This window comes from Cebus imitator, unplaced genomic scaffold, assembly GCF_001604975.1.
Source record: "Cebus imitator isolate Cc_AM_T3 unplaced genomic scaffold, Cebus_imitator-1.0 Scaffold318, whole genome shotgun sequence".
In the NCBI taxonomy this organism is placed as follows: Eukaryota; Metazoa; Chordata; class Mammalia; order Primates; family Cebidae; genus Cebus; species Cebus imitator.
The window spans coordinates 1582620-1598799 of NW_016107633.1; the positions used below are offsets into that span (position 1 = coordinate 1582620).

Below are 16180 nucleotides of genomic sequence, written 5' to 3' on the forward strand. Positions count from 1 at the left end.
TGGCCTCCCAAAGTGCTGGGATTATGGGTGTGAGCCACCACGCCCGGACTACTTTCTTAATAAACTTGCTTTCACTTTACATACTTGCTCAAATTCTTTCTTGTGTGAGATCCAAGAACCCTCTTCTTAGGGTCTGGATTGGGACCGTTTCCTGTAACACTTCTACCTCTAACTGCGGCTTCTGGAGACAAAGATGCACTCACGCACGTACCAGAACTTGGAGCGGTGAGGTGTGAAATACTGCAAGGGACCCAAGCCTGAAGCCGCCAGATTGTTTACGAGTCAAGGCAGGGGCGATTTAGGTGGTTTTTGATAAACACTTCATATTCCACATCCTAAGAGAAGCAGAATACTTGTCAAGCATGCATCTTTATGAGCTGTCTGCCTATAAACCTTGCACGAGAGGTCCGTGCTTAATGTTGGTTTGGCAGTAAATTGGCGTGATGCACAGGTCTGCTGCATCAAATTAGCATCGACCCGTAAAACGTTACTGAATGATTCCTCAAATCTGCCAACTCTTCAAATCAATTTTGGAGAAAGTGTCAAGGGCTTTTTTTTTTTTTTTTTTTTTTTTTTTCTTTGATAAACCTTTCATATTAGTTATCACAGAAGAGCATAAACCTCTCTGTCTTCCCACAAAAAAAAGGTGTTTTTCCCAAACTGCTTTTAGCTCATCTTTTCATGCCCGCCTCCACATCGCATAAACAACGTGTGTGTCATGGTTTCATTTTCACCCTATTTTAAAGCAAATGGTAGTTGGCTCTCACTGTCCATACCCCCGGTCCCTAAAGCTTGGAGAGAATTTCCACTGCATCAGGAAAAAGTTCTCACCCTTGGCCTTTGAGATAAGCAATCCCCAGCTCACCTCCTCCAGGAAGCCTTCCATAGCTCTCCAGTGAACCCTGACCATCGCCTTATGCACTTGTGTGTTGGGTCAACTGGACCTCAATATCTCCTGGGGACTAAGCCCACATTTTTTCCACTGCTGGCCCTCAGGGACGGATGAGGTGTTGTCATCCCCCCCACATACCCATTTCTGAGGCCCAGCCTGGGGCTCCCTCCTCTGTGGAGCAGGTACCATCAGAACTCACTGTAGCCTCCAACTTCTGGGCTCAAGAGATCCTGTTGCCTGGGCCTCCCAAAGAGCTGGCGTTATAGGAGTAATCCGAGCCAGAATCCCTTGCCCTCCCTTCCCCGCTGGCTAAGTCATGGTTGTGTATTAAACTGCCTCCCTCTCCTGGGGACAATGGCTGGGTCTCAAAACCACCCAAAGGGTCTGCCCCAGAGCTCTCCTCCCCTGGGCTATCCTGCTTTCCCAGTTAGCTGTGTTGGATTTGAGGAAGGAGGGGCAAGCCACATCCAAAAAAAGGAGGCTTCGCCATGGCCCTCATGAAAACGCCAAGGTGGCAGGAGTGGAGCAGCTGATGACATATATGGCCCTTCTGCCTTTGTTTGACCAAAGGCACATCATCTATGAAAAAACAGTGTTGGGAAAGCTCAGGCGGCCGCACGGTGGAGGGATGGAGTGCTGTTCTTTTGCGGGGAACGGGGGTTCTTAGGCTTCTTCAGAGGGACCCAATGACAGATGCATCATCAGGGAGGAGGTCGCCCAAGGATGCTCTCAAATGGCCAGTGCCTAGAGGACTGGGGGTGAGCAAGGCTGTGGGGTGCACTGCGGCAGCTCTGGCAGAAGCTGGCTTTGGAGAAGGAGGAGGTCATTCAGACGTGCGACATCCCCCAGAACGAGAACCCAACTTCCAGAGCCCTCACCATGGCAGCCCAGTTGACAAGTCCCTGTCAAGTCAGCTGGGGTGGGAGAGGATGGAGACACCAATGGGAGACCCTTCACCCCGGCAGGCCTGTCCTGTGACTGTTCAGGGCACCGTGACACAAATGTGGGCATGACAGACAGGGCAGCCCCCATGCTTTTTTTTTTTTGTCTCGTGACAAGAAGGGAAAAAAAAAAAAAATAAAGAGCCCTAGAAAGACAAATGAATCAAAGCCTGTCTCATGAGTCCATGGTTGGTCTAGGGCCCAGAATCTGCATCTCTGACCAGCAACCCATGTGATTCTGGGGCAGGTGGCCAGTTCTCCAGATTTATCCAGAGAAACTCCAGTCTACTCCATCCCTTGGCTTCCAGCCTGGGAGATTCAAACCCGCCCAGCAGGAGAAATCAGAAGCACCGCCAGACGTTTCCACAATGTGGGGATGGAAGTGAATTCTACAATTTGGGGACGAAAGGAAATTTTCAAATTTGTTGAATAATGTTTCCAGGTCTAAAATATCCTTGGTAAAAAATTAAACTGCATTCGTCATCTGAGAAATAAAATTAAAACCACGGTGTGATACCTCTGCACACTCACAGAATGGCTAAAATGGGAAAGACTCACAACGCCAAGTGTTGGTTGGACAGGACGCAGAGCGGGAGAGTTATGTATGTAATGCTCATGCATAACTGGCGAGGAGGTGGGAATATCAGTACGACCACTTTAGAAAGCTATCCAGCATGGAGCCAGGAGTGGTGGCTCACGCCTATAGTCACAGCACTTTGGGAGGCTGAGGTGGGTGGACCACCTGAGGACAGGAGTTCAAGACCACCCTGGCCAACATGATGAAACCCTGTCTCTACTAAAAATACAAAAATTAGCCAGGTGTGGTGGCACATGCCTGCAGTCCCAGCTACTCGGGAGGCTGAGGCAGGAGGATCACCTGAACCTGGGAGGCAGAGGGTGCAGTGAGCAGAGATCCTGCCAGTATACTTCAGCCTAGGTGACAGTGAGACTCTAGTCCCAAAAAAAAGAAAGAAAAAACCACACACACAAGGGAAACCAATCCATGTCCTTAGGAGTAAGGGGAGCAGCTTTCTGTGGCGGAGGTGAACGACTGGAAGAGGTCACAGGGGGTTCTGGGGTCCCAGTCATGTTCCGATTCCTTCTCCAGTGCTGGGGTCACAGGCATGCTCAGTTTGCAGACATTCACTGCATTGTATACGTAGGGTCTGTTTGCTTTTCTGTATGTGTGCTACATTTAGAATAAAGGGCTTAAATATGTACGGTAGTACAATGCAGGACAAGAAGACATCATTAGCAAACTGCTTAGAAAAAACAGGATTGGGCTGTATAATCCCAGCATTTTGGGAGGCCGAAGTAGGCGGATGACTTGAGCTCAGGAGTTCGAGATCAGCCTAGGCAACATGACAGAACCCTTTCTCTACTAAAAATACAAAAAAGCTGGGCATGGTGGTGGGAGCTTGTGGTTCCAGCTACTTGGGAGGTTGAGATGGGAGGATTGAGTCCAGGGGATGGAGGTTGCTGTGAGCTGAGATCCCACCACCACACTCCAGCCTGGGTGACAGAGGGTTAACCTGTTTTTTAAAAAAAAAAAAAAAAGAAAAGAAAAAGCAGGACTTGAGGGGACACTGGCCAGTGGGGCTACATGCCCCCCCAAGCCTCTGTCATATCACCAGGCAAGGCCCTTGATCAATTTGCTTCCTGACATCCAAGATAAAATGGGACTGACCGTTCACCAGGATAACAGTAATAATGGCAGTGGTAGCTGGCGTGATTGCAGGCTGTTAGACACAACCGCTCTAGAAGGTGGGCTCTCTTGTTATCCCCGTTTTATAGACGAGGAGAGTCCCTAGCCCACAGTGACCACACGGTAAGGCTGGGATTGAACCCAGGCAGTCTGACTCAGGTGCCGGCTTCAGTCGCAACCTAGAGGTGGCTGCCAGGGTGGAGGGAGGGCGGGGAGTGGTTGCCATGGCTGTGCACTGACACATTAACCCGTGGAAGGAGGAATCAAGAAGAGTGAAATAATAGGCATAGATTGCGCTTTCACAGGGATGAATGGTCATGGAATTAAATTTGCAGATGAGGCCAAATCTCATGAGGCCCCAAATCTAAGCAAGAAACAGCAAGATGGCCCCAACCAGGAGAAATGCAATTTCCCATGCACGCCAAGGCAGTACTCCTCATGAAATGACTTGTGAGAAAGAGGCGTGTGAGTGGCTACCAAGAGGGATGGCGAGGTGGCGATGACCACTGACGGCAGGCGGCATCTGCACCAGCAGCAGGCCTGGCCCCAGGCACAGCGACAGGGAGGGGACGTCCGGGTGCGATCCCAGTGCCACTCCCAGCCCATGCCAGCCTCTGCCAAGGGGATTCAAACAGACACAAGAAAGCTGAGTCCTTTGAAGATAGAATCAAATCGGCCCCAGATGTCTATAGGAGGAATACGGAAGAGTATTCCTGGAAGAAAGAATCACACACGAAAAGGGGAAGGTGTCAGAAGGAACCAAGAGCACTGGCCTCAGCAAGTCAGAGAGAGGCTGGCTGCATCTCCCCCCGGCTCAACCTGTGTGGGCACATTGCTGAATCACATGCTGAGCCCAACCGGGGTAGACAGTGCCGGCTTTGTGCACTGGCTCAATCAGTGTAGACAGCCTGCCTACATTACATACTGATTCCAACCAGTGTAGACAGACTGCATTGCACATTGAGTTCAGCCACTCCAGCTCTGGGGGACAGAACCTGTTGGTTCTGGCCAACATCTGAGGGGAGGCCGGGGCCTGAGCTCAGCCACAGGAAAAGCCACTGAATCTAGAGAGTTTGAGAGCTCTGAACCTTGTGCAAAGACCCCACAGAGAGTGGAGCAAGCACAGACTACACGGAAGGTTCCAGTGCTCATGCCCTAGACTCAACCAAGTGTAGACAGACTGCCCGCCCCACGCACTGGCCCCACCAGTGTAGACAGACTGCCCACCCCACGCACCGGCCCCGCCAGTGTAGACAGACTGCCCGCCCCACACACTGGCCCCGCCAGTGTAGACAGACTGTGCAGTTTAACGCACTCTCCCTGCCCACGTGCAATCGCTGAGTGCCTTCTCCATGCCGAGCTCCTCCTAGCCAACACAGCTGGAAAGAGCAGCATCTGCACCAACACTGTGACCTGCTTGTGTTTGCTCAACTTCCTCAGGGCCAGATGTATGAGGCTCTGCACATGGCAGGTCCGGGTCAGTGTCTGCTGGATGCTTGGATGTGGCACAGCAAGCAGAGCTCCTGCAGCTCGAGGCTGGAGGAGGGTCTCAGTGCTGCAAGGCTGGGCTGAATAAGTCTTGTCCTAAGAGATGAGTCAGCCCCCAAAAGAGGCAGCCTTGAAGGTGGGGATGAGTTGCCTGCCAAACGCGGGTCAGTTTGTGTCCAGGCTAGGGGCTGCTGGCAGAGGGGCTCTCCTGTGTCAGCTTCTTACTGATGAGCATCTGGGCATATCCAGGGTCCACAGTGGTGAAGGCAGCAGACAGAATGGACTGGCCAGTCTGGCCCAGGAAGGCTCGCCTGAAGAGGGTGTCCTCTGGGCAAGGAATCAGCTCTGGGAGGGGGCCTAGGGACCAAGGAGTAATGTGTAGCTCCTAGCATCCTCTGCTTGGCTCTCTTCCCTCTTATCCCTGAGTCTGGCCCAGCCAGGAAGGAGCTGGCTCAGACCCAGGCAGCGAGGACAAGGTGACAGCGACCTGGGCTGTTGCCTGCAGCTCAGCGGCCACTCAGCTCAGGGCCTGCAGCCAGCAGCGTGGGCACAACGGGAAATGGGGTGACTCATAGACCTGCTTCCCTGGTTGCCAGCTCTGGAGGACAGAGCCTGGTAGATGGGGCCATTATCTGCAGGGAGCCCCAGGCCCGAGCTGCGCCGTAGACAGCCACGGGAAATTCACCAACATCAGAGGGCACTGTAGAGCCCCGAGCCTTGGGCAGAGTCCCTTGCAGAGGGTGCAGCAGGTGGAGACTGGCTCCCTTGGGGAGGAGGAAAAGGAGAGACGGCTGAGAGTGAGAAAAGGGTATAAGAGAGGATTCTTTCTGGGACCAGCGGGTGGCAGGTGAAGGACCTCTGGGGGGGTCCAGGAAGCTAAGTGGACAAAACATAGACAGAGATCACCATTGGCCAGCACTCAGCTCTGGAGGGAAGTAGGCATCCGAGCCACAGCAGGTGGTCAGCTCCATTCCCCCAGTGGAGACCCATCCTGAATGAGTCTGGAGGCAAACGCTGGACCAGGACCACGGATCTGAGCTTTGAGCAGCTTGTCCCCAACACGGGGCCATGGGCACTGGGCTGTCACTTGCCAAGTGCCCCAGACCTGCTGGGGCTGAATGGTGAACAGACAGGAGAGGAAGGCAGTGGAAGAACCAAGGGTTCAGAGCACATAACCAGTGGCCTGGCCACCCAGTCCTCGGAGGATGTGACCCAGCCAGAGTGGACAGGTGCTTGGCACTCCAGGGGGTGGCCCTGTCTCTGGGAGTGGACAACTCCCAATAGCATCCCACGAGTTAGCATCCTGACCACTCCTCACCACGTCCCCTCCCACACCTAATCCAGCCAGGTACCAGTTTAGACAGAATGACTTGCAGAACGCATTGGTTTGACCAGTGTAGACAGACAACATGTATGGTGTGCTGAGATCCACTAGTATAAACAGATGGCCTGCATCACGAACTAGGGGCTCAACCAGATGCCTGCTTCGCGCGCTAGCTCAACCAGTATAAACGCACTGCCTACACCACACACTGGTTTCAACCAGTATAAACGTACTGTCTACATCACACACTGGTTTCAACCTGTGTAGACACATCGCCTACATTGCACACTGATTTCAGCCAGTGTAGATGCACCAACTACATCACACACTGGTTTCAACCAGCATAGATGCACCACCTATATCACACAGTGTTTTCAACCAGTGTAGACAGACTGCATTGTACACTAGGCTCAACCATCCTGGCTCCAAGAGCCACAGCCTGATGGACCAGGCCAACGCCTTGAGGGGAAGCCCATCCACTCCTTTAAGGCCACAGTGGTCTTTCTCCAGGATTACTGCAGCTCCATCCTCGCTGGTCTTCCTACTCTGCAGGAGTTCATAGGATAAAGTCTCAAGTCTCTCCCCGATTGTGAAGCCGCTACGTATCTGGGTCTCCAGCCACATCTCACCTGCTCCTCCACTCGGCTGGCCACACGGGCCTTCCTACAGCTCCTGGACAGCGCTCTTCCTGCCCTCTCATACATTCCCTCCACAGGGAGCCCTGGCACGCTCTTGCCTGCGCCTGCCTGGCATGCTGGAGTCTGTCTCTCTCCAGCCTTTCCTCCCACACAGCCCCCTAACCCTGCTTAGTTCCCACTCCTCCTTCAGACCTCAGCTGTAGGGCCACCTCTTCTGAGAAGTCCTCCTGACCTCTCAGTCCAGGTTAGATTACTCTTTGGTAGGTCTCATAGCACCTGGGTGTTTATTTCCTTATATTCTTTATATCCTTATCACAGCCTAGAATCACACATTAGTCATTCTTTTTATTAATGTCTTTGGCAGAAAATGAATTAGTAAATGAGGACTAAATGAGGGTCTCCATCCCACCCTCTATAAACTCACAAAGGCAGGGACCACCCTTAGCTTTGCTCACCTCATGTCCCCAGGGCCTGGTACTGTGCCTAACACCTGCTCCATAAACATTCAGGGAGGGTCGGGTAAGGGATAGTGAGTGACAACGGGCCTGGCACCCGGAGTGTAGGAGAGAGAATCATTTGGCAACAGGTTTCAATGTTGATGATTCCAATTTAGTTCAAATAAATGTCACTCACCAGGGCCAACACTGGCCATGGCTTGGCAGGGAAAGGGCATCTTGCCCTCGGTCACCAGCACCAAGAAATACTGATTTCCCAGAAATGTATGGTGTTCTATGCGGGAAGAGGGAATGTGAAACCCAGGCCACCAACCTGGGAGGACAGCTGTGTCTGCTGCCCCCAGCCCCAGGCCTGCATACAGACTTAGTCCATTCCTTTTGCTGTAAAGGAATCCTGAAGGCTAGGTAATATATTAAGAATAAAGGTCGGGCACGCTAGCTCACGCCTATAATCCCAGCACTTTGGGAGGCTGAGGCGGGCAGATCACTTGAGGTCAGGAGTTCGAGACCAGCCAGGCCAACATGGTGAAACCCCGTTTCTACTAAGAATACCAAAAAAAAAAAAAAATTTAGCCAGGCGTGGTGGTGCATGCCTATAATCCTAGCTACTTGGGAGGCTGAGGTGGGAGTATTTTTTGAACCTAAGAGGCAGATGCCGCAATAAGCTGAGATAGTACCACTGCACACTCCAGACTGGGTGACAGAGTGGGACTCTTTCTAAAAAAAAAAAAAAAAAAAAAAAGCCAGCACTTTAGGAGACCGAGGCAGAAGGATCACTTGAAGCAAGAAGCTCAAGATGAGCTTGGATAACATAGGGAGACCCCATCTCTACAAAAAAAAAATTTAAAAATTAGCAGACACAGTGGTGTGCTTCTGTAGTCCCAGCTATGCAAGAAGCGGAGGCAGAAGGATTGCTTGAGCCTGGGAGTTCAAGGCTGCAGAGAGTTGTGACAGCACCACTGTACTCCAGCCTGGGCAACAGAGTGAGACACTTGCCTCTAAAAAGAAAAAAGGATTTGGCTCACAGTTCTGCAGGCTGTACATGCATGAAACATGGTGTGAACATTTGCATCTAGTGAGGGCCTCATGGTCTTCCACTTATAATGGAAAGGTAAGAGGAGCCGATGTGTGCAGAGATCACAGAGGTAGGGGGTAGGTGCCAGGCTCTTTTCAACAACCAGCTCTCATGGGACCTAATAGAGCAAAAGCTCCCTCACTGCCCCAGAATAGCATTACTCCATTAAGGATCCATTTCCAAGACCCACCTCCCATTAGACCCCACCACTAACATCAGGGATCACATTTTAACATGAGATTCAGAGGGGACAAACATCCAAACTATTGCACAGATACTCTCTGACTTCCGGAAAGGTGGCTTTGGCCATAGGGCCAGGGCTGCTTCTTGGGTGTCAACTCACCTGCACGCAGCCTTCCCCAGTCTCTCACTGGCCCAGGCTGCACTGCCGAATTTCTAAGAGCCCAGGAAGGAACCCAACCAGCGCAGGCTAGAATGCCACATCACAATGACAGGTATTTTATACAGGGTAAAAGTCACTTTTTTCCATGACCAATTTGTAAGCCTCATCATCTGCCACACTGATTTACTGGCCACAGGGTCACACATCCTCCAGCTGATGAGAAATGAGATGGCATCTTCTGCATCCTCTGCTACCTGAGCTAATGCAGCTCTCTGTCCCGAGATTGTCTGGGTCGATGGTCTTCCTCCAGAGGGAACACAGCCACTCTGGAGTCAGATGAGCCCCGAATGTGGCACCAAAGACAGCACCAAACAGCCTACCGTCAGCACACTGTCACCATGCACGCTGCTCACGCCCAGCCTGCTTTCCCAAGTTGCAAGACATTGATGCCATATCTACATCTGGGCACCATCCTCAATTTAAATTTTTTTTTTGAGACAGAATCTCCCTGTCACCCAGGCTGGAGTGCAGTGGCGCGATCTTGGCTCACTGCAACCTCTGCCTCCTGGGTCCAAGTGATTCTCCTGCCTCAGCCTCCCAAGTAGCTGGGATTACAAACATGTAATCCCGCCACCACACACAGGTAATTTTTGTCATTTTGGTACAGACAGGGTTTCGCCATGTGGGCCAGGCTGGTCTTGAACTCCTGACCTCAGGTGATCTACCTGCCTCAGCCTCCTAAAGTGCTGGGATTACAGGTGTGAGCCACTGCGCCCAGCCAATTTTTCAAGAATTTATTTACTTATTTCATTTTTTGCTGTCTCAGTGCTGGGTCACACTGATCTCCTTGGGTCAGCACTATATAAATCTCCTGTTTATAACTCATCACCTTCTGGTTAGCTGAAAGGCTGGCCACTCGTTCCAAGTGGTATTTATTGGCTCTAATTGCTCATTAAAGAGCTGCCCCACGTTTCTCCATTGTGGCTGCCACGCACCAGTAAATTGGGGTGGTTAGATTTTCCAAGCTGTAAAGCAGCAGATTTGGCTAAGACAAGGATCTCAGACTCCAGGCCAGGCAGCAGGCAGAAGATGGGGATGTCAGCCAGGGACACACCTTCCCCATCAGCCCCTACAAGCATGGCCACACCCAACTGAAAATTTCTCGAGCCAGACGCATCAGCAAACAATGATCAAAGCTCAGAGAGCCCTTTCTCTCTTCCATCAGCAAAACCACAAAAAGCCTCTGGCAGGAACTCCGAGCTCAGAGCAGGCAGGCAGGCTGCAGGACATTTCCAATCAGCCTAATCTGACTCTCCTCCTTTAAAAAGAGAATTGAAGGCAAATTCTGAGACGATCCCACAAGGCATATTTTCTCAACACACACACACAGCAAAAAAAGTAGTTTCTGGACTTTCTCAGACTTATTAGCTTACATAAACAGAGATTTGAATAAATGTTTAAAAAACGAAATTCCCTGGATACCCTGTAATCAGTAAATGTTCATTATGGAAACACAGCAAATATGCATAAAATTTCCCAAGTGATACTCTGGCTACAAGATTAAAAAGGCATCTCTAACAGCAGGCTGAGTTACAAAGCATCATCTGTCGTCGGTCATAGTCCGGGGGGACATTCTGCCAAGCCTTGGAGGTCACATGAGCCTGCTCTCCTCTCCCAGCCAGAGCCAAGGAAAATCAGAAGATGCGCATTTTGCCTGCTCAGGCAGTTTATAAATGAGCCCCCCGTGCTGCCTGATTGACGCCTCTCAATAAATAATTAATCCTTGACCTTGCTTCAAGAAAGCCTTGACTTTTTAATTTGGGGTCTTTTTTAAAAATCAATACCCGGGAAACATAATTCACTCTTACCGAGTCTGATTCCAGGTTAATAAATAAATAAGTAAATAAACGGGCTGCACTATGTGTCCCAGGGTAACTGGCCCAGGTGATGGGTCAGGTTCCGACTTTGAGGTTTACTGTGTTGAAATACTATTGGATAATTGATCAGCCGATCCAACTGGAACCAACATTCACACCCTTAAGAGGTTCCCTCTCTTCAGGGTTCCAATGTTATTCTTCCCGGGGGTCACTTCACAGAGGCCAGTCTACTGAACGCTCCTGAATGAACTTCCACCCCCTACTCTCACCTTCTGTGCTTGGGGTGTCCTAAATTAAAATTAAAAGAGGATCTTCTGCTGGGATGAGTGTCACTCCTTCCCGTGGTCTGTCTGCCTGCCTTGCCTTTGGGACAGGGCAGGAAAGGTCTTGGCAGTTAGAAAATTTTAAAGAAGGCTCTGCCAAGCCTGTTCCAGCGGGTGCTCTGTCCTAGGGCAGGACTTCCCCCCAGGCAGGCAAGGGTCAAGGTGAACTCAGAAGAGAAAGGTTACCCAGGAAAGTGGGCTTGGTACTGAAGCTTGTCAGCATCTGGGGAGGGCAGGGGGGATAAAAGGGGGTTGATCTGCCTCTTAATCCTGTCCCCCGCCCCACCCACCATCCACTCCAGAGCAGCTACCTCCCCTGCACCCAACGCCTCTCCCACGTGCTGTGCTGCTGCGCCAGATCGCGGCAAGCAGATGGAGAGGGGCCGGGACGCCCGCTCCCCTTAACGGAGCTGATCACGGCTCAGGAGCCAGCGAGGGTGGCCCAGGAACGCGGAGTCCCCTGGGACACCGGGGACGACTGCGGGACAGAAAGCCCCAGGATCGGCGCCTACTTCTCGGTTAAAACAGCCAGCCAGGCAGCAGAGCCCACAGCCGAGGGAGCCGCAGCCGCTTCAGCTCCGGGTCGGGGTCGCGGGCGAGGAGACAAGACGTACGCCAAAGTTAGGACGGCGGGAATCCCGCACCGGAGAAGGAATCGGGGTCACCTCAGACCCAAGCCCCAGCCTCAAAATTGCCAAAACCGGCGATCGCCCTCCTGGCCCCGCCGGCCTCCAGCGAGGCCAGAGCAGGTCTGCAGAGGCTGCAGCTGGTAGCCGGAGTTACAGCCGCCGCCAGAGCTCGGCTCGCTCCCGCCCCAAACGGATCCCTTCAGCGCCCACCGGAGCCGCCCGAGGTTCCGACTCCCGCACTCCCGGACACACGTACGCACACACCTTCACACCATCACTGACGCACGCACACTCGCCTCCAGCACTAACAGGCCGGTGCTCTGGAGAGTCGCGGGGTGGGGACGCGCCCTACCGAGCCGCTGGATAGGAAGCCAAGGCCACTTAAACTTCCCCCCTCGCCCCTGCCCGCCGCAACCCGCCCCAGTCCCGGCCCCGGAACGCGCAAGGAAGTCCCGGCGCCCCGAGCGCTCCTGCCCGGGCCCTTGGCGCTCGCGTCTCGGCGCCCGACGCCGCCTCCCCGCGCTCAACACCAAGGGCCCAGAGGAGGAGCGCGGGACCACAGGGACCCAGAGGGGCGGCAGTTCACAGAAGCGCTGCGACGAGCGAGATCCAAGGAGCGAAAGTCTAATTAAAGTTCCCGCTACCCAGACCAGTCCCTAAAGTGGAGCCAGACCCGAGCCCCGCACGCCCCACCTCCGCCCGCGGCTTCGGACTCCCATCCAGGTGAGGTGGCCGGGATGGCGCGCAGTGCAGTCCCGGGCCCGCTCGGGACCACTCCTGGCTTCCCTGCCGGCCAGGAGCCTGCGCAGGGCGGGAACAGGGGTGGAGTATGGGCGCAGCCACTCACCTGGCGCAGCGGACGCTCCCGAGGCCGCGGACGCCTCCAGTCCGGGCGCGGTTCTTCGCGGCGGATCCTCCTCTCGGGGCGCGCAGGCGGCGGGGAGGACCTCCGCCCCAGCTCGAGCCCAGTGCCTCCTCCTGCTCCGAGGGGATCCCAGTGCGATCTGAGGGCAAGCGGCGTGGGGCCGGCGGCCGGAGAGCGCGGAAGAGCGAGAGGTCGCAGTGCGGCGTTCCTCTTCGGCCCCCGGCGCGATCGGTCCCCCACCTCCCGCAGCCTCGTCTTCTCTCCTTCCCGCAGCACTGCTGGAGCCGGCTAGCGCGCCGGGAAGGCTCCTAGCGAAGTGAGAGCGAAGCCTCCGGCGAGGCTGGAAATAGCGCGGCGCCCGCCCGGCGCCCCGCCCCCGGCCCGTGCCCCGCCCCGCAGTGGTGGTGGCGACGGCGGTAGCCGGGCCGGGCGGGGATAGCTCCCGCTATGTGCTCGGCCCTCCCGGGGGCTCGCGGGCGCCGCGCCCACGCGCGCTCTGCGGCTCCCGCGGCCCTGCTGGCCGCGCGCTCAGGAGTCGCTGCTGGGCGCGGTCCGGCGGCCGCGGGGGTGGGAGCGGCCGTGGCGGGGGCTGCGCCGGTCTCCCGGTCCCGGAGAGCCGGACTCCGGCCTGCAGCTTGGCTCCAGATCGTGGCCAGTGCTGCCACTTCCTCGGTGGGTCGCACGCGGCGCCGACCCGGGTAAAAGACCAGGCGTTACCAGGGCGGGCCTTAACCACAGCCGGGCAGGGCGCGAGCCCAGGACCCGACGCTGCGGGGGCTCAGGGCTCGCGAAAGGCGGAAGATTGATCCTGAGGAAGATTCTGGGAGCTCTCTGGGCTTCAGCGAGTGCAATTCGGTCAAGCCTGCGGGCTGCCTCAGGCCCCCGTGTCTGCATCCATCCCCAATCCCTGAGGCTCTGGATTCTGCTGAAAGTGCCCTGCGATCCAGGCGCTCCCTTCAGGGCTTCATCCCGGAAGTTTCTGTCCGGTCACCAGCCTGAGAGCGGGGCCAACCGACCCTCTTCATATACACTCGGGAAAACGGCGTGGGGAATGGAACCTGCCCACAGCCACATAGCACCGGGGCAGCGCAGGGACAGGAACCTGGTTTTGGGTCCTTATTCTTCCTGAGACGGGGCAGCCCCCGCCTGCAAGGGGCAAGCAGGCCTTGGGAAGGAGCGCGGGCTGTTTTCTCGCAGGAGCTGTAGGAAACTGTGCACATCAGTCTCCTATTAGTCCTGAAGAGACACCCAGTATTTTCAAACACCTGCTGAGAAGCCTTTAATAAAATAACGTGAAACACCCTCGCCCTCACCTCTTTAATGGTACCTGTTGGCTAGTTAGCCTGATTCGGACCAGCTGACCCTGAGTGAGGGATGGAATTGGGAAGCGGGATGGGCCCGTGGCTCTTGACTGACTGGAGTTGGGGAAAGCAGGCAGAGAGCAGAGCCACTTAGCTCGAGGGCCCTGAGGCCTCCTTAATGCTCCAGGTGAGCTCAGAGCATCCAGAAATAGACAAGGACAATTAAGAAGACAAATAGAAACATGACAAACAGCTCATGGTCTTCCTTTAATTCTTGCAGCAACAAAGTAGACAGTATCACTTTCATGTTACACACAGGGAATTGAGGTGCAAGAATGCCACCAGGTTGCTGGGCTCCACACAACTGGAGAATGGCCCAGGTGTGATGATTCCAAACTGGAATAGGTTCGGTTTTGGGGCTCCCTCTCCAGGACTGTAGGTTCGGAATGTTCCAAGCCCGGGGCTGTGCTGGGACCCAGGCACGCTCCACTGCGTGCACTCGTGAGGGGAGTGTGTGTGTGTGTGTGTGTGGCTGAAACCACCCTCCTCCACCTCAGTCACGTGCAGATTGGAGGAGCTGAGTGCAAAGGCCAGGGACTCAAGTGTCAGGAAGAACAGAACAGTGGAACCCTTATTCATCCCACATCCCAAAGCTGTCGGAGCAGAGCAGGAGAGAAGGCAGAAACAAAGAAAGGGAAGGGTGGAGTGAGCAGAAAGGCACTTGCTGGACTAACTCACAGTGCACTGACCCCATCCCTGTCCCTGTGGCCCCCTCGCCCCCCGCTTGCAGCCCCTCTTGCCACCCAGGCTCCTGGCCATAGCTTGGCTGGGCAGCTGCCCACGAGCTCCCTGTCTGCAGTTGGGCTTGGAACAGAACACACAACTTTGGCCACAGAGGCCTGATGATAAAGAGAACCTCTTCAGTACCCTGCACACTCGGGAGGGCAAATGCGTGCACACACATGCGTGCACACACACACACACAGACTTAATTGTGCAATGGGGAGAGAATGGGAGCTCCCATTCCCAGAGCCCAGCCTCAAAGCTGGAAAGGGGGCTCTGGACCGTGAGTACTTCCATGGGACAAGTCTACACGGGCTTTATTTTAATGGGATGCATCTACACAGGCTTTGCTGTGACCAGTGAGTAGAGCGAGCCAAGCCATCTCAGCAACCCTGTGCATCTGTGTGCCACGATCCTCCTGGGAAGGATGGCTTTTCCATTAGCTTTCCCAACTGTACTTATTAGCACTTATTTGCATCTGATATTCAGGCAGACACCACTAGGAATCAACAATGCTGCATTCCTTCGATATTCTCTCCATTTTCCATTTTTAACGCAGACTTCCTTCTTGTTTTTCAAGGCCGTGGGGAAATCCCCGAAGGGGCCTGAGGCCCCTGGCACCAACTCACAGTGAGTTTTCCTCTGAGATTTGCCAAGGGCTGCGTGCCCTTTTCTGAAAGTCAGGCTCAGCCTCTGCAGCGAGGGAGGAGCAGGAAGGCTGCAATTCCCCGGCGTGAAGCCCTGTGTGCTCACTTGCGGTTTTTGATATGTGTGTCTCCACCAAAAGATTGGTGGCAAACTTGTCTCTTTGCATCCCAACTAAGGTGAAAAGACATTTTTAGTGCATGGCCCCATGTGCCCACAGCGTAAGCCCCAGAAGGGCTAATAAAGAGGTTCACATGCCACTCGGCTGCAACAAGGATGCAGGAAGGAGGAGGTGGCTTGGCTCTGGGACTAAGGCAAACTTCCACCTCCACTGGCTCTGGGCCCCCCTCCCTCGGGCCAATCCTGCTAGTGAAGTTTCCTGCCCACCTTTGGGCTGGGGGCTGAAGGTGGCACAGTGGGAAGCTGAGACAGTCTCACATTGTGTTTGGCAAGACTGAGTTTTGAGTCCTGAACCTTCCATCTGTTGCCATGAGAGAAACCAGAACAGGCTGGGCGCGGTGGCGCATGCCTGTAATTCCAACACTTTGGGAGACTGAGGTGGGTGGATTACTTGAGGTTAGGGGTTCGAGACCAGCCTGGCCAACAGAGCAAAACCCCATCTCTACTAAAAATACAAAAATTATCAGGTGCACACCTGTAGTCCCAGCTACTCTGGAGGCTGAGGCAGAAGAAACACCGGAACCTGGGAGGCAGAGGTTGCAGGGAGCTGAGATTGTGACACTGCACTCCAGCCTGGGTGGCAGAGCGAGACTCTATCTCAAAAGAAGAAGGCGGGGGGAGGAGGAGAGGAGGAGAGGAGGAGGAAGGAGGAGAAGGGGAACAAGAGGAAGAAGAATGCTTGTTCTACAGAGGGTTTGGGAGCCATCTATACTGGC

General features: G+C 54.3%; 1 protein-coding gene across 1 annotated transcript in view; it reads right to left on the reverse strand.

Annotated features, from left to right (window-relative positions):
• Positions 1-12897, reverse strand: part of CHST8 (carbohydrate sulfotransferase 8) — a 140827-nt gene extending 127930 nt beyond the window's left edge. Inside the window, exon 1 of the mRNA XM_037729809.1 lies at positions 12538-12897. The gene's annotated coding sequence lies outside the window, so the exon portion shown is untranslated. The remainder of the gene's footprint in view (positions 1-12537) is intronic.
• Between the last annotated feature and the right edge of the window lie 3283 nt (positions 12898-16180).